At 37.7% G+C, this 18,725-nt stretch overlaps 1 long non-coding RNA gene across 1 annotated transcript in view; it reads right to left on the bottom strand.

The window, feature by feature from the left end:
• Positions 1-1,783: 1,783 nt before the first annotated feature.
• The window catches only part of LOC132404624 (uncharacterized), a 69,956-nt gene continuing 53,014 nt past the window's right edge, over positions 1,784-18,725 (bottom strand). The window contains exon 3 of the long non-coding RNA XR_009515610.1: positions 1,784-2,045. This is a non-coding gene — a long non-coding RNA (uncharacterized LOC132404624). The remainder of the gene's footprint in view (positions 2,046-18,725) is intronic.

Below are 18,725 nucleotides of genomic sequence, written 5' to 3'. Positions count from 1 at the left end.
CATTGCAAAATAACCTTCTGGCCATTGGATCTCACTATTGATCACATCTGCCCAGTCCGCCAGAGCTGACCTCAGATGCTAGGACAGGCATGTCCCTGTTCCACCAGGATAGGAATTCCACTGTCTACCCTCACCTGCTAAAGCGGTGTACCAGGGTGTCGCATGCAAACAGCTACTTGGAGCCACAAGTGAGAGCTGAGTGTCCAGTGGGGACTAAAGGTGAGTGAACTGTCCAGAACGAACACGACAAACCCCTTTGCTAAAGGTGCTATCCCTCACTGGACACCCCATACATAGCAGCGTACACCAAATGAGTTACTCCTTTGATAACTATTAGGAACTAATACACAGATTTGTATTACTATAGTACCATTACTATAGTACTGGATGCTTTCAAGAAGGAGCTAGATAGATATCTGATGGATAGGGGCATCAAGGGATATGGGGACAAGGCAGGGACTGGGTATTGATAGTGAATGATCAGCCATGATCTCAGAATGGCGGTGCAGACTCGAGGGGCCGAATGGTCTACTTCTGCACCTATTGTCTATTGTCATTGGTAGTATTCTGATTTGTTCTGTATTTCATTTAAATACATAATTTGTTACTCAGTTAAATGGCAGTATGTCTTTTTTATACCTTTTTAACTATTTCCATGAAACTTCAGTTAATTGGGGGAACTGCTTAATTAGGCAAAAATGTACAGGTCTTGGTATGTCCCAATTAACCGGAATCCACCGTATATATAATGAATTTTCACACACACTGCTGTAATGATTTGTTTTTTTTTGTATGTCAGCTTTTCTTAGTAGCCTTTATTTGCTAAGATCCAGAAAATAATCCAAATGTAATCCAGAAAATAACCAGTTCAACCTGGGCTCTTCCAACGCAAATCTTCTTAAAAAATGAAGCTATCTGTGATAGTTTTTGTCTTGTATCTAGCTTTGTTCCATTAGCACCTGTGTTTTATGTGAGGTAGCTCATAACTGAGTTTACAGGACCAAAAGTGAAAGGCAAAATTAACAACATAACAGCAAAAGATGCTTAGTAACATTGTACATATTGTGACCCCTTACTCGCTAAATGGAGCACCTTTTAAATGTACATGTGGTATGTAAAGTACTCCTTTATCATGGCTGCAAGCAGTGGAATGCATTAATATCTGTTACGCTAGTTTTCTGTCTGTCATGGGTCTGCTATTTATTTGCTGAACAACCTCATTCAGATGCCTAACCAAAGCAAAATTCTAGCTCTCAAGCAAGGTACTGACCATAATGCTTAGCATAGCAGCAAAGGGCTACAAAGCCAAGTTCTATGAATGAAAAATAACAGTATGCCTGCCATCAAATGCCCCACCCGTTTCATATTCCAAGCAGCTCAGAAACTGACCTTTAGAGATCCTTCAGAAAGTAGCTGCATCTCACATATTTACAGCTTCAAAATATTCCTGGCCACCACCCCTCCCCAAACTCCAGCCTCACTGCCAGCAAAACAAGAAGTTGTGTTAAAGCAGTTTTTAAAAAATTGCACATGGTTAAACATGAAAAACTTGGGGAAAAATAGTTTTCTTGAGAAAAAAAGTGGCTCCAACAAAATAATCGAGACCCACAGTGTCCTCCCTCCTCTGGCAGCAGCTACAGCAGGGCTTCATCCACGTCCTTCAGGACAACGTCTCCACGGTGGCTCAACCTGAAATGCCAGCGTCCTCTTCGCACAGGTCAGCACAGCGGCTCCACATGACATCCTAAATGTCGTCCTCTACCACTCCGGAACAGGTAAATCCCCAGAAATACAGAAGGAGGAAAAGAGAAAGAAAATTGTTTTTACGATTAAAATGCAATCGCTCAGCAAGTGGCTGAGCAGTACAGTCCTAGAAAGTTCCACATTTCATCCCCCTGTCCAAGCTGAGGTAGCTCTTCCAAGCTCTACATCAGTGGCAATAGGATGCTATAATTAATATACATACCTTAAGGAAAGGAAGAGAAGCACAGGTCAGGTTTCCATTCCAAATCACCAGTCATCCGTGATTGCCAGAGTATGTGTAACTGAAGGAAAGGCAAGGACAGAATCATTCTAATTAAAAACTAACATTTGGTTCTAATACCATGAAATAAGCAGTATGCTCTCTCAGGACTGATGTGGTCATGTTTATTCCATAATTGATAAATAAACTAATAATTGGGATTCCAGTCTTGAAAAGAAACCTGTTGAAGTGATTCAGTCAGGTACCTTGATTATGTTAATACTTGCTTGAATTTGTAATTAAATCTGACAGATGGTCTAGTTCATGTTAATGAAGTTGATCAGTTTACAGTCATTTTTTCATTGTGTTTTTTTTGTGATTTAAGCAACTATTTGATTTTTTGACATCTTTCAATGAGTTTATCAGATCACTTCTTAGAAATGGAAGGCACATTAGGAACTTATGGCAATTGCCAACTAAATTTAATCCCACATTGGATAAAGCAATACAATATGAAGCATGGCTATTATGTAAGTTACAAAAGGGTAAGGTAAAGATAATCAACTAAAGCTATGAATGTGAAAACTATTTCTTAATATTGTTGCTGTATCTGATGGAGATTGTTGAACTTGGGATATAGGGAAGTTCATTCAAAAGTTAATTTTTAATGCAAGTCCTATGGAGGAGTTTAAATCTTCTTATTTTGCTCACCAATGGAAGAGGTTCCTGTTTGCCTATGCAGTGCTCCTATCATTCCCCTCAGAGTGATAAACATGAAATGACTTCAGAGGTTCTGTTACTTCTGTTACAATGTAAAGGAAGGATCAATTTGTTAAAGACTGGCAATTCATGATTTCGTTTCCAATGAGATGAAGACTTGAGTAGACAATGAGAAATTCTGAATAAACTACACAAAAAGTTTCACATTTTAAATTGCATTTGCTGGATTAGTTGTGAGAAAAGTAAAAGCATGAGATAGGATCTTACAAATGAGATAGAATAATGCATTGCTAGGAACTATGGAAAATTAACAGCTTCTGTAAGAAAATGTAAAATGAACAAATAATTTTATAAACCACTCCTGCTTGCCAAAGTTCAGGTTACATTCTTACCCGCTCATTTATTACAAAAAGCACACTGTGCATTTGTTGGCTATAGTTTCTCAATGGGAACGATTCATCATATTTGCTTCTATTTTCCTACCATCCTTTTACATTTTGCAAAATCTTATCAAGCTCCCTTTAATGCTTTTCCCCTATCACACAGTTACTATGTTCCAATATATCTCTATGAATTCTTTTTAACTACTTATTTCATTTGTATTCCTCAATCCTTTCTGTCATTGTAACACATGCACCAATGGATATAACTTTTTAGTATCTACCTTTCTTGATATTTCATATTCTTTAAACCTTCTGATTTCTCTCTTGATCTTTAGGTACCTTAATTTCCAACTTGAAGTATCTTGTGGTAAATTCTTTCAAAGTATTCTTTCCATGGCTCAGTACAAAAGACTGCAGGAAACATTCTCCCAACCAATATCTTATAAAATTCAACAGCATTTTTTTCCTTTTACATTCAATACTGATATTCTACAGCATCAAACTGAGTTGAAATTACAATTAGATTAACCATAGGTTTGAGTAGCCATGTGACCTGCTCCTGCCCTGAGTCATAGGTTCATATATATGAATCCACAAAGGCTCATTAACTCTTTTATAAATCTAATTGCCTGTATAACTTGAGTGCTCTGTTCTTTTAGATAGATAGATACGTTATTGATCTCAAAGGAAATTAGTGTCACAGTAGCATTACATGTGCACAGGTATAAATATTAGAAGAGAAGTAGAAAGAATAAAAAATAAGTTACCACAAACAGTCTAACAGGAGGGGTAATCACTTCCCTGGATACAGTTTGATTCATTATAGAGCCTAATGGTCAAGGGTAAACATGACCTCATATAGGGCTCTTTGGAACAGCACAGTTGTCTTAGTCTATTACTAAACGTGCTCCTCTGTTCAGCCAAGATTGCATGCAAAGGTGAGAAACATTATCCAGAATTGCCAGGATTTTCCATAGGGTCCTCTGTTCTTCCATAATCTACAGTATGTCCAGTTTGACTCCTTTAAAAAAGCCAGTCTTTCTATATTGAATCTGTTGGCATTACCCGTGTTGATGCCATTGCCCCAGCACACCACCGCATAGAAGATTGTCCTGGCAACAGTAGACTGGTAGAACATGTGAAGGAGAGGCTGCATACTCCAAAGGACATCATTTAGGTTGCACTTTCTGACACATTTTCTGATTCTTATTAAACTACATCGTATTACATCTGCCACCTACTTTTCCCATTCTTGTAATCTGCTTACATCTTCTTGCACTCTTCCTCAAGATTGACCATGAAGCTTATTTGGATAAAAGCAACACACTTTGATAATTCTCCAATTCTGCCTGTGTCAAAATAATTTGACTTAATTGAAAACTCTGAAGGTCCTCTGGAGTAGCTTCCATCAACATCTCTTCAAACTGACAAACATTAATTTAGTTTACCAATTAGTTTTTGTTTTTTGTGTCTGAATTTTCTTCCTCCTTGAGGAACTTGTGTACAGTCAAGTCAAGTCACTTTTTATTGTCATTTCGACCATAACTGCTGGTTCAGAACACAGTAGAAACAAGACGTTTTTCAGGACCATGGTGTTGCATGAAACAGTGCAAAAACTAGACTGGACTATGTAAAAAAAAACAACACAGAAAATAACTACACTAGACTACAGACCTACCCGGGACTGCATAAAGTGCACAAACAGTGCAGGCATTACAATAAATAATAAACAAGACAATAGGGCAGTAAGCTATGTCAGTCCAGGCTCTGATAAGGAGTCTGATAGCTCGGGGGAAGAAACTGTTATATAGTCTGGTCGTGAGAGCCCGAATGCTAAAATGTGATACCATTTATTCCATCTCAATGGTATAATTCCCATATTCAAGAAATTTTATTTCAAAAGTTTATGCTACCATTATCTCATCTTCATCCTCTATCAGTATTCTTAAATGCAGATTTTGTGATTGCTTTTTAACCAGTCACCTCAATGGAATGGCTGATATTCCTGTGTTAGATATAATGGACAAGTTGACTTTGTAAAAGAGCTTGGGCTGCAACTCTAACCGCTTGCTTTGCATTTTTGATTTACCCCACATCTCTCCCACACCCACTGCTCTGCTTGGCAAGAAGCTAAGTCTGGGAATACTTGCAGCTTCTCTGCAAGTTTTGATGAGCAAGTCACTGGAAGTCATACCTTCTGAGAAGAGATTCTCAGTCTTAAAGTGTCTGAATATTAAAGGCTGAATATAGACAAACAGAAATTTTTAGTTATTCTTTTGAATGAAAAAGTGGGCATTACTTTTATTGTTAGTGTTATCTATGTTGTTTGTGCATTTTTAAATAAAAATAGAAAGATCTTGGGTCACTCAACAGGGTAGACAGCATCCATGGAAAGTGAAAAAGGATTAGCATTTGATATCAAAGACCCTTCAGAACTGGAAAACTATTTATAGGTTGCAGAGAATCAAGTTGAAGTTCATTTTATTGTCGTTCAACCATACACATGTATACCACCAAACAAAACAACATTCCTTCCGACCAAGGTGCACAAAACAGTATGCAACACATAATGTATTACTACCACAAATAATAAGATGCATTTACAGCCCAAGTTAAATGTAAACTTTATACTGCTACTAGCATTTCATATGTGTTGAGACCTGGGTAGCGGCAAGGAGTTCAATAGTCGTATGACCTGAGGGAAGAAGCTGTTACCCATCGTAATAGTTCTCGTGCTTTGTGAACAGTTCATTGGGGAAAAGGTAAATAGAATAAAGGAAATATCTGTGATGGGTGTGACTAGGGTTGCTCTAGGAATGAGTTACCCAGTCAAAATGGTTAATGGATAGGTACAGTATGATTACGCTTCTTTCTGATAGCAGGGCTGTGGGATATGCACAGTAGACCAGGCTGTACTAATGGAGAAAAACTGAGCCAGTATCAGAGCTGGATAACTTATAACAGAAATGGTCAGTACTGGTACTTACAGAGAAGTTCTTTTCCAATTATTGTACCTTACAGAATTTTTTCTTAGATTTTGTCTCATATCTGTTATCTCTCATTCTCTAGTGAATCCCAGCTTTTGTAACATAAAGCTAATGATAACCATTGCATTAATTGGCCAATACAGAATTTTGTAGACATCTTAAGTAATTTGATTTCAGTAAATTCAATTGAAAAATCACTGAGCTAAATTTCGTAAGTTTAGTATTGCAGCCTGCTAGATAATAAATATCTAGTCCAATAGATTGAAAATGTCTACCAGAGAATCATTAAAATGATTTTCTTTTATTCATTTCACAAATATATATCTACCACTGTTGTTATACTATCTGATCTCCATTTTTTTCTAATCAATAAGCCTGGGCCAGCAATGCATTTGTCTTTGGCTCACTTCATAGGTTTTACTTCTGAAGCACTAACCCCATCCCATACCAATCCTTAGAATTGCAAACTGTTTGCAACCACAGCAGCATAAGTGGCTCAAATTATGTATGGAATACATTTCTAAGCCATCACTAAGACTTGTTATTTCTACCTCTGCAATATTGCTGAGTTTTGTTTCTGTAGCATCTGTCTTAAGCTGAACCAACTTGTTTTTAACATTGGCCTTTTGTTGATTCCAAAGCGATGTACGGAACATATGTCAAAGCTTACAATTTCTACTTTCTATTAGCGTTGTCTAATTCTACACCAACTTTAATGCATCTGCTGCTGAGACTTTTACTTTTATTATCTCTGATCAACTCATCTAATACATGACTACAGGTTGGCTTCCCTTGCCATAAACTTGAAGATAATCCAAAACTCTCAGCCATATCCTAATGTGCAGCAAGTCCTTTTTACCCATTACCTGCAAGCTAAAGAGAGCTAAAATTTGTACTTTGGGGACAAGGTATCTAAGTTTTGAAATTCTCTTCATTGTTTCTATAACCTCTCCCCGCCCACCTTTACTAAGCAGAATAGATAACAAAAAAAATGAACTGAAGATTCATTTGAAGATTCAAAGACAATTGATTAGTCTTCAGAAGTACAATTAGACATTTGGCCTCAAAATTATTAAACAAAGTTTGTGCACGTGGGATTTAAATAAGTAGCAGATGCTGGAAATCTGGAATAAAAAGAGACAGTGTCAGAAACACTCTGCAGGTCAAGCAGCAACTGTGGAAAGGGAAAAAGAATTAATATGAGATCCATCATCAGAGAGAGAAAACAAGTTAATTTTCAGTTGCAGAAAAAAGAAGGAAAAGGTAGAACAAATAAGGTATCTCTGAAAGGATGAGATGAGTTGATTGACTATGGCGTGTAGAGAAATTCCAAGTTCAAACTATATTTATTATCAAGGTACATGCATCATCATATACTATCTTGAGATTCATTTTCCTGCAGATGTTTACAGTAGGTCAAAGAAATATAATATAATTAATGAAAATCTGCATACAAACATTGACAAACAACAATTATAGGGATGACTTACAGCGGATTGAAAAGCTTGACCATGTAGATATTAAGGAAGAGGATGTGCTGGAAATTTTGGAAAGCATCAAGTTAGATAGGTCACCGGGACCAGACGAGATGTACCCCAGGCCTAACTGTGGGGGTGAGGGGGAGATTGCTGAGCCTCTGGTGATGATCTTTGCAACATCAATTGAGGACAGGAGAGGTTCCAGAGGATTGAAGGGTTGCGTAAGTTGTTCCCTTATTCAAGAAAGAGTGTAGAAATAGCCCAGGATATTATAGACCGTTGAGTCTTATTGGTAAGTTAATGGAGAAGATCCTGAGAGCAAGGATTTATGAAGATTTGGAGAGGCATAATATGATTAGGAATAGTCAGCATGGCTTTGTCAAAGGCAAGTCATGCCTTACGAGCCTGATTGAATTTTTTGAAGATGTGACTAAACACATTGATGAAGGTAGAACAGTAGAAGTAGTGTATATGGATTTCAGCAAGGCCTTTGATAAGGTACCCCATACAAGGCTTATTGAGAACGTAAGGAGGCATGGGATCCAAGGGGACATTGCTTTGTGGATCCAGAACTGGCTTGCCCACAGAAGGCAAAGAGTGGTTGTAGATGGGTCATATTCTGCATGGAGGTCAGTGAGCAGTGGTGTGCCTCAGGGATCTGTTCTGGGACCCCTACTATTCATGATTTTTGTAAATGACCTGGATGAGGAAGTAGAGGGATGGGTTAGTAAATTTGCTTACGACACAAAGGTTGGGGGTTTTGTGGATAGTGTGGAGGGCTGTCAGAGGTTACAGCGGGACATTGACAGGATGCAAAACTGGGCTGAGAAGTGGCAGATGGAGTTCAACCCAGATAAGTGAGGTGGTTCATTTTGGTAGGTCAAATATGATGGCGGAATATAGTATTAACGGGAAGACTCTTGGCAGTGTGGAGGATCAGAGGGATCTCGGGGTCCGAGTTCATTGGACACTCAAAGCTGCTGCGCAGGTTGACTCTGTGGTTAAGAAGGTGTATGGTGTATTGGCCTTCATCAATCCTGGGACTGAGTTTAAGAGCCAAGAGGTAATGTTGCAGCTATATAGGGCTGTGGTCAGACCCTACTAGGAGTATTGTGCTCATTTCTGGTTGCTTCAGTATAGGAAGGATGTGGAAACCATAGAATGGGTGCAGAGGAAATATACAAAGATGTTGCCTGGTTTGGGGAGCATGCCTTATGAGAATAGGTTGAGCGAACTCGGTCTTTTCTCCATGAAGGGATGGAGGATGAGAGGTGACCTGATAGATGTGTACAAGATGATGAGAGGCATTGATCGTGTGGATAGTCAAGAGGCTTTTTCCCAGGACTGAAATGGCTAGCATGAGAGGGCACAGTTTTAAGGTGCTTGGAAGTAGGTACAGAGGAGATGTCAGTGGTAATTTTTTTATGCAATGAGTGTGGAATGGGCTGCCAGCGATGGTGATGGAGGCGGAAACGATAGGGTCTTTTAAGAGACTCCTGGACAGGTACATGGAGCTTAGAAAAATAGAGGGCTATGGGTAACCCTGGGTAATTTCTAAGGTAAGGACATGTTCAGCACAGCTTTGTGGGCTGAAGGGCCTGTAATGTGCTGTAGGTTTTCTATGTTTCTATGAACGTGCAAATACAATAAATAAAGATAAATATATATATCCGTCTTTGTCTCTGTTATGTTACCATTGATAAGGTTGTGGGAGAGGCCCAGCAGGCCAGGCAATATGAAGGCAGAGGGGAAAAAAAGGAGCCAAACTCACAGATGGTGACTGACAGTAAAAGCCACTTGTGATCAATGATACAGACAGAGAGCAAGAGCACGTTACCTGAAGTTGAGAAATTTGATCTCGAGTCTGGAAGACTGTGATGTACTTAGATTACTCTTAGTGGAACAGTGCAGAAGGCACAGACAGACAGATCAAAGTGGGCAATTCAGGGTCACCCCTGCAGACTAAATACAAATGCTCTGCTACGTTACCACCTGATCTAGTTTTTTTCTCTCATTGTAGAAGACTGCTTGTAACATTTAGGCAGCATTCTGGCTTAGTGGTGTTCAGTTATAATCCCCCAGTTACTAGCTTCACATCATGTGCCTTAGAAGGGCAGTGTCCATTATTAAGGACCCCATTACCCAGGACATAACCCTCTTCTCACTGTTACCATCAGGAAGGAGCTACAGAAGACTGAAGGCACACACTCAGTGATTCAGGAACAGCTTCTTCCACTCTGCAGTCTGATTTCAAAATGGACATTGAATGCATGAACACTACCTCACTTTTTTTTTACTGTTTTTGCACTATTTTTTATTTAACTAATGTACATACATGCACTTATTATAATTGATTTACTATATTATCATATACTGTATTGTACTGCTGCCACTAAGTTAACGAATTTCACGACGTATGCCGGTGATATTAAACCTGATACTGATTGGCTTCTCAGCCGAACACACACACCAAATGTCTGAATCTGCAGTTCCTCTCATACCAAGCAAGATTTTCCAATGTAAAATAGATTACATTTTGAAAGCTAAATACAATACAATCAGAACTTCAGTTGGAAAGATTATTTGAGTCCCTGGATGGCGGATAGCGAAGAGGTGAAAGGACAGGTTATTTTGGAGTTATATGAGGAAATGCCATGATATTGGGAGCAGTTAATGGGATGGAAAGATGACCTGGGAGTTACAAAAGGGGGCATTACTTTGAAATGCTGAATGGAAGGGAGCAGACTTTGTGTCTGATAGTGAAGTTTTGTTGGAGCTGGCAGAATTTGTTCAGAGTGATCCATTGAATATAGAGGCTGGTGGGATTGGGGAGAGGGTGGTAAATACCAGGGAAGCTTTGTTCTTGCTCCATACAGGAGAGGGTGGGTGAAATCAGAGGTGTGGGAAATAGATGAGACATGGTCAAGGGCTTAGTGCACTTTCATAAAAGGAAGCCACACTTCAAGAAGAAGGAAGACACTTCAAAGGCATTTGTGCAGAAGGTCTAAATAATTGCAAATTCCTTCATTGTAGTCACCCCTCTCCATCTTTTCTACTACTGAAAACTAATTTTCCTCTCATTCTCTGTTCTCATGAACATCTTGGACTTGAAATATTCATTGTATCTCTTTACACATATATCACTTTTAACCTTCTGAGATTTTTCTTGCATTTTCTGTTTTATTTATTAGAGTGTATAGGATAGCAGATAATATACTCATGTGGAATGAAAATTGGTTAAAGAGCAGAAAATAGAAACCAGTCAGTTCTGGTTTGAAAGATGTATGAACTGTGCAATCAATGGCCTCAGCTACTCACAATTCATATCATTGATTTAGAAGAGAAGATCAACTATAATTTATTCATACTTTGTGACGGTAAGAGCTAGGTAGCAGTGTGGGCTGTGAGAAGGATGCAGAGAGGGTATAAGGGATGTGGACAGTCTAAGTGAATGGACAAGGACATGGCTGATGGAATATAATGTGGAAAAAATATTAAGTAATCCAAATAATTTATTTATTTATTTATCTATCGATTGAGATACACGGAGGAATAGACCCTCCAACACTTCAAGCCACATCACCCAGCAACCCCTAATTTAATCCTAGGCTATTTACATGGACAATTTACAATGACCGATCAACCTACTAACCAGTATGTCATTGGAATGTGGGAGGAAACCGGAGCACCCAGAAAAAGCTCACTTGTTCCATGGGGAGGACATACAGATGCTTTACAGATAAACTCCGAACTCCAACATCCCAAGCTGAAATAGCATCGCACTAACCACTACACCTCCATGCCACCAAATTTGGTAGTAAAAACCAGAAAGGTAGCATTTCCTAAATGATCAGAGATTGATAAGTATTAGTGTTCAAAAGAATCTGGTTATCCTTGTACATAAATTGCTAAAAGTTGACATGCAAGTTCAACAAGGAATTATGTTGTATGTTGGCTTTTCACAAGAGTTTATATGAATACAAGAGTCAAGGATGTATTTGCAGAAGAGGATGTATAAAAAATGTTCATTAGATTAGTTTCTCGCATGGTGGATCTTAAATGAGAAGATATTAAACAGACTTGACCTACAGTCTCTAAAGTTTAGAAGAAAAAGAAGCAACTTCAATGAATGTAAACAATTATTACAAGGTTTTACAGAGTTAATGTGTAGTCGATGGCTGTCGTAGCTGGAAGGCCTTCAAAATGGGCTACTATCTCAAAAGTGAAGAGTCAGCCAATCAGAAAAGGGATAAGAAGGAACTTCTTTACTCAGAGGATAGGGTATCTTTGGCATTCACAACTCACGTGGCTGTGGGGATTCTGTTAAATGATATATTCAAGACAAATAATAATAAATATTTAGGTATTAAGGGAACTTGAGGGAATATGGTTAATGCAGATATTTCATGTTGATGATTTTTTATCAGAACTTCCCCAGTCCTGTTGTATGATTATCAACCTGAAATGTCTAAGTTTTAAAAGTTTACATCATCTTTATCCCAGGCACCATATTTCTTGTTACATACACATTAAAAATACAAGTAATTAATTAGGCCAAGTTATTTTCCCAGTTCCATATCTTCAGTCTGTTTACTTGTAACCCTTTTTTTTAACCAAGATTCCAGTCCAATACTTCATTATTCCTAATTTACAAAGAAATGCAAAACCATCTCTGGAAGTCCATCCAATTTTAATGAAAACCTTATATCCTAGATTGTATGCTGGTTCTAAATTATATATAGATTTATTCTTTGATAACATTCCTGCTATTTACTTGTCTCTGGTGTAGTCCAATAATGATGAAATTTGGGCACACCATCAGTAAGAACTTTCCTTCCTGTGGCTGCAAAAGTAATGAAACTCCCTCTCCCTCTCAGTTCGCAGTCAGTGGGCAGGAAATTCAGCCCCAATTGTTGTACAGATGGAATTAGTTTAGAGAATGTAATTTGTAACACAATATGGACAGTGGAAACAAGAAGCAGAGAGACAAATACAATGTAAGAGATGAGATTAAAGTGAGCAATACATTCAAGAGAGTGGTTTAATAGTCTGGGCTATAGTTCTGGTTATGTTCCCCAGTTACAATTAGGATACAAAAAGCTCCTATGCACAGCTGATACGATCATTATAGAAGGTGAAACTAACCAATGGTTCACTGTGGACACTTGAAATCATGATTATAGGAACCTCAGCTGAGAGCAGGAACTGATGGATTCTTTCTTTTGATAAAAATCAAAATCTCCCAGTTGGCTGTTTAGATTGAGACAAAAATGGCAGATAAATTTAAAGAGCTAAGGAAAAGATTGTTTTAGCTATAACAACTTTAAAGGATTCAAGAAGGTTGTTTATACAGTGCTGGTGTTGATGTCAACTCTGAAAGCAGTTCCCTTGCTATTGATACTGTTTGGAAAATTAAGTAACAATACAGTATAGAGAAAAAAATCTTTTGACAAATCCTGTGTACTACTTTGAATTACGGATAAAATTAGGTATAATGCCAACTCATTTTGCCTGATGACATAATGTCAACACCAAAATTTCCCTACACAAATCCTTCCAACAATGTAATTGTGTGGTGTTCATACACAGGAACAGGGTTTGTGCATTGCCTTTTCCTGCCAATGGCTAGTTTAGAAATAAATGTAGTGTGCATTATCAATGTTTCCTCTTTTCCAAAAGCAGAAAATCAAAGTATATCCAGTTTAACACAGGAGTGGCAATGGAAACAATGTTACATGCATTTAATTTACATCAAGAAGCTGCATGAGGAAAAGGACTAGCAGAAAAGAACACAACTATTTTGAGGTCTTAAGATAAAAATACAAAAGTAAAAAATAAGTTGAATTTACCCAGGCCTTCTTACATCCACTTGACATCCTAAAACATTTTATGTTTAATCATTTGCTTGTGAGATACTTTTGCCTCTCTTTTAGAGATACAGCAGGAGTCAATCAGCACTTAGGAATATCCCACAAATAGGAAATTTGATGTTGAACAGTCTTTTGTGTTGATTAAGTGTGATGGAGTTGTATGAAGGAAGGCAAACGGTAGGTTTCTGGAGAACAGAAAAATAATTGAGGATCATAATGGCTTATCGTTTAGTGATGAAGGGAGTAGACAGGATTTAAGTAAAAATAAGAAGGAGTTTAAGTATTGCTGAGTTTTGAATGTGAATTGGTTTCTGATATCAATCTGATAAGTTTATCTAAGGATTTGAAAAAAGCTTTAGGAGATATTGTGTGTGCAAGACCTTTAAGACATGAAGGTGTTTTGTAAAGATAGTAAACTATGTGAGAAACCTTTAGGTTTAAAAGCTGTAGGAGGAAGGAATTTACCACATATTACCACAATACTATTTACCACATCTGCCATAAAAGTAAAAGACATTTTTTTTCAACATCCATGTATTTGTTATAAAATCATGCATTTTGCAATTTGACTCTCTGTATTCTGGACATTAATAGGACCCATTGATACTATCCTCTATACCAGGGGTCGGCAACGTTTACCACTGAAAGAGCCAATATGGACCCATTTCCCACAGAAAAGAAAACACTGGGAGCCACAAAACCCGTTTGACATTTAAAATGAAATAACACTGCATACAGCGGTTTTTTTGCCTTTATGCTATGTATAAACAAACTATAATGTGTTGCATTTATGAAATTGATGAACTCCTGCAGAGAAAACGAAATTACATTTCTGCATGCAACAAAAACATTTTGAACTCCGAAAAAAAGACGTTGGGTTGAAGGTTACTCCATAGTTAGCCTACCTTGGATCGAAGAATTAAAAGAAAGCGCGCACTGGCGGGTGTCAGGCATTGGTGGGTGTCAGGCATTGGCGGGTGTCAGGCATTGGCAGTGGTGATGTATATTAATAGCGATAAAAAAACACTTTGTAGAGGTGTGCTACACGCAGCGCTAAAATAATGACACTGCAGTCAAAGATAACTTTATTCGAACTAAACAGCCTTGCTTTAAAGCCTCCCTCAACCCGTCCCCATGGGCGCGGATGCTCCAAAAGACACGTACTCACAAACCCCCGCAGGCTATCTCCCTTAGCCGGAATGGTGGCTAATTGTGAGCCGGTTCGGATGTGCCAGGAAATGGGGTCTCCACAACGTTTTATTTAGATTGTACAAGATCACCATAATCTTCAAATTTCGAATTACATTTCAAAAACTAACAAACCACGGGGAGTCGCAGCACAGAGATGAAAGAGCCACATGCGGCTCTGGAGCCGCAGGTTGCCGACCCCTGCTCTATACTTTCTGAAGAGCCTCTGTATATAAAATACGTTTTCTACCTAAACATGCTGCACTCTCACTGTTTTCTTATATACAAGGTACCCTGCATAAGCAGATCTATGTTCCCCTCCACAGTTGCTACATTTTGGCCTAATACCTTCTCCACAATTACCATAATTATGTTCTCCATCACATCTACAACACTGTTTTTCACCCCTACATACAGCTGCTGCAAGACTAATCTTTTGGCACTGAAAATATCTCAGAAGGGGCAGTACATAGACTCCAACCATATAATTCATATAGCCAAAGAATTATATGGAATGACAGTGGCTTTCAGGAGTAATTACAGGAGTGCATCTTGATGTATCCATGGACCCAGTTAAAAATAATTTAGTTACGGGTAAAGCTTAAATGTCTAAAAGGGTTTCATGGTGGAATAAGAACAGATAGCTTATCAGTGTTAAGTGTGATGGAAAAAAGTTAGCAGTTGAGGTTAATTTAGGCTGTATGAGTTACATGTTTTTTTTTCTTTTTTCCTCTTTTTATCTTTGTTTACAAAGGAATGCCAGACATTTGTTAGCTAGTGGTCAGAGAAGAGTTGGTAATTTTTTTCTGTTTTCCTTATTTTTCTACATTTTACACCCTACTATGAAATGGTAAAAGCTTGTTAGCTAATTGTTAGGGGATTTTAATTCTCATAGTACTATGTGAGGTTGTACTGATATAAATGTAAAGAGATGATGGAAGAAGACTTTCTAGAAGAAAAGTATTTGATGTGCTTGAATGATGCTTATTAGGTGGTGGTGATGTACCTTACGTTGTCTGCCGGCCACCATTAAACTTAACTAGAAGAAGCAGAATATAAGCAGGTTTGGGATTTTAGTGGCTGTATACTGCAGATAGAAAGAAAGATTGAAGATTGGAAATTCCATTGTTAGATGTCTCTTGATATTATTTGAAAAAGGAAATGGTACTTCCTCATGAGTCATTAGAAATTCCAGAAAAGAAGGATGTTAACTTGGTTTCTGATTGTAAAATAACTCTATTCTTAGCTTCAGTTGCTGGCAGTGCTATTGCTCTCTGTGGGGAAATGTGTTTGAATCATTTGCCAGTAGTATTGAGGGAAACATACCTTTGTGTACTTATTTGTTTTTCCAGCGTGTGCTCTGAGACATTTTGTTTACATCATTTCTCTGTTACTCTGTATCCCAGTACACTATTCTCATTAGATACAGTGCTTGTTTTCTGACAAGCAGGAGGAGATTTTCTTTGTTAATGAGATTAGCAGTTTTACTCATTGGTGCATTGGTAATTAACAAGAGGCTTTTTTTCCTCCAAGCTGACACTCTTTATTCTAACAGCTGGCCAAATTGGAATATTTTCTGCACAGACTGTTGTACAGTTCCAATATGTTTATAAGTGACAGACTCTATGGTAACAGATGGTAAATTTAAGGCTTGTTGGCAATCAGCAGGTTTTTACTAATGACTTAATTACCTATGCAAATTATCTCATCAGTATGTGTATTGTTATCTTATTTTTTATTTAAAAAAACTTTACCTAAATTAATTACACGAATCAAACAGTGGAACAATCAGTGGTGACTAGAGAATTGAACATCTTGCCAATTTTTGGAACAGACTGAGGGCTTACACAAACAAACCTGTTAGCAGTTAATCATTCCCAGAGAGATTCAGAATCTTACTTCTGGACACTTGTAGCAGTTCAAAAAATTAATAATCCTTGCCAGTTCTATGATCACATGCTGAGCCATTTGCATTATTTATTTTAAGCTACAAAATACTAATGCAAGAAAGCAAATCCATACAAATGACTTCTTTTCCACAGAAACAGAAAAACTATTTAGAATAATATGAAGGCTTATTTGGTTTTATCGAATCCTGATTTTACTGATTCAATGTTGAACACCTGATTGTGAGTGGCTTTCACCACCCCCATTCCCAAATGAAGTGCATGAACAAATTGCTCAAGACTTTTGAATGGAAGTTAGATGTTCAGTATTATATTAGTGCCAAGCATTGACACAGTGTCACCTCAGAATCATAGTGTGGAAATAGGCCCTTTGGTTTAACTTGTTCATGCCAGCCATGTTGTTTACCTGAGCTTGTTGCATATCACTCAAACCTTTCATATCCATGTACCTTCCAGATAGTAATTGTTCCCATGCCTACCATTTACTTTGGCAGCTTGTTCCACATATCCACTATTCTCTGTGAAAACGTTGTCCTTCAGGTCCTCTTTAAATATTTCTCCTTTCATCTTAAATCAATGCATTCTACCTCTAGACTCCCTTGCTCTGGGAACAAGACTGTGATTACTGCCTTTTGCATCTACTTAATTGACATTCCTTTAATTGAAGACTAGTGGTATGTAGAGAGAAATGCCAATATTATTTTGGCTGCGAGTCTGAAATTATTTTTTTCTAAATCAATGGAAATAAAAAATAGGTGAATATTTAGAATAAGATCATCATAACAAGTGTGAGCATCCTCTATATGAAATAGAATAGGAGCAGGAATCGTCATTATCAGCCATTCAATTTGGGGCTGAAATGTTAAGGAGAGTTTCAGAAATGAGATCAATGTGACCTTTCATGGGGACGTGTCAACATGTGTAAGTGTACAGTGTTTTTTTTGAGGGTCTGGGAGAATCAAGTCCTCTGTTTCTGGCTGCATTAGGAGCAGTTCTCAATCACACTCTAGTAGTGAAAAACTGATGGATAATACTCAAATTTTAGCGAAATATTTTGCCTTCCCGTAGTGAAAAACCTGATCCATAGCTATAAAATAGAGCAGTAGGGTATTTTACATGTGCTGGTTTAATTTCCAGATTTATATTGTTCATCATTGGGTGGCACAGGTAACTGAGCTGCTGCCTCACATTTCCAGCAACCTAGGTTCAATCCTGCCATCTATCTGATTTTACAGGTTTTTCCATATGACTGCATAGGTTTCTTTCTATATTCCAAAGATGTGCAGAAAGATAGGTTGGTCACTGTAAATTATTCTATTGTGTAGGTGAGCGGTCTGCAACGTGTAGGCAGTTGATAGGAATATGAAGAGAATAAAATGTGATAGGTATAAATTGGGCCCAAACACAGTGGGCTGAAGGACTAGTTTCTGTGCCATGTGATTCTGTATCTCATTGGAGAGGGGATAATGCTGAACAGTTTTTGTTTAAAAATGTAAAAGGAAGAGAAAATTTCAAATATAATTTCATTTGCTGAGAATGTCGCAAATTTTTAAGTATCTGAATTCTCTGCAATACTAATATTGATTTATGTACACATCACTGATGGAAGCTGTTTCCAGAATGGTTTTTAAAAAGTAGGTGAATTAAGTGATAGTTATTATCAAAGTCAAACAGTATTTGGATGAGAAGAATCAGGAGCAGTTCACAAGGCAATAAGAAAAAGAAACAAAGCAGTAAAGGATTCATAGTTCTTCTAATAAAGTATGCTTAATTCCCAATATGCCAAAATAGTTGATCTTTGAACTTCAGTCAGTGGAATTTTCTAAAATTAAAAAAGCCATGACACAAAAATCACATAAAATAGTTTATTAGTTAGAATTGTTACTCTTTTCGTAGTAGAGTGGAAGTTCTTTGAGACAGATCTTTGATATATTTTATTTGGAATTCTTTTCTTTAAATACATATTATAGGCGGTGATGTTAGATGAAATGGACCTGTCCTCAAATACAGGCTGAGTACCCCTTATCCAAAATTCAGAAATCTGAAAAACTCCAAGCTCCGATTATCTTTTCAGTGCTCTCATGATGTTACATGTGCAAATTTCCATGCGATACTGGGGATATTCCCAGGAAATGCGCAAGTTACTGTGCACCACAGACAGTTCTGAGAAGTGACCTCACATGTAATGAACAGAGTTAAAGAAAATTAGAAAAACACTGCATAAAGCCA

The sequence above is a fragment of the Hypanus sabinus genome, chromosome 14 (genome assembly GCF_030144855.1).
Source record: "Hypanus sabinus isolate sHypSab1 chromosome 14, sHypSab1.hap1, whole genome shotgun sequence".
Lineage (NCBI taxonomy): Eukaryota > Metazoa > Chordata > Chondrichthyes > Myliobatiformes > Dasyatidae > Hypanus > Hypanus sabinus.
This window is presented reverse-complemented; position numbering and strand designations above follow the sequence as displayed.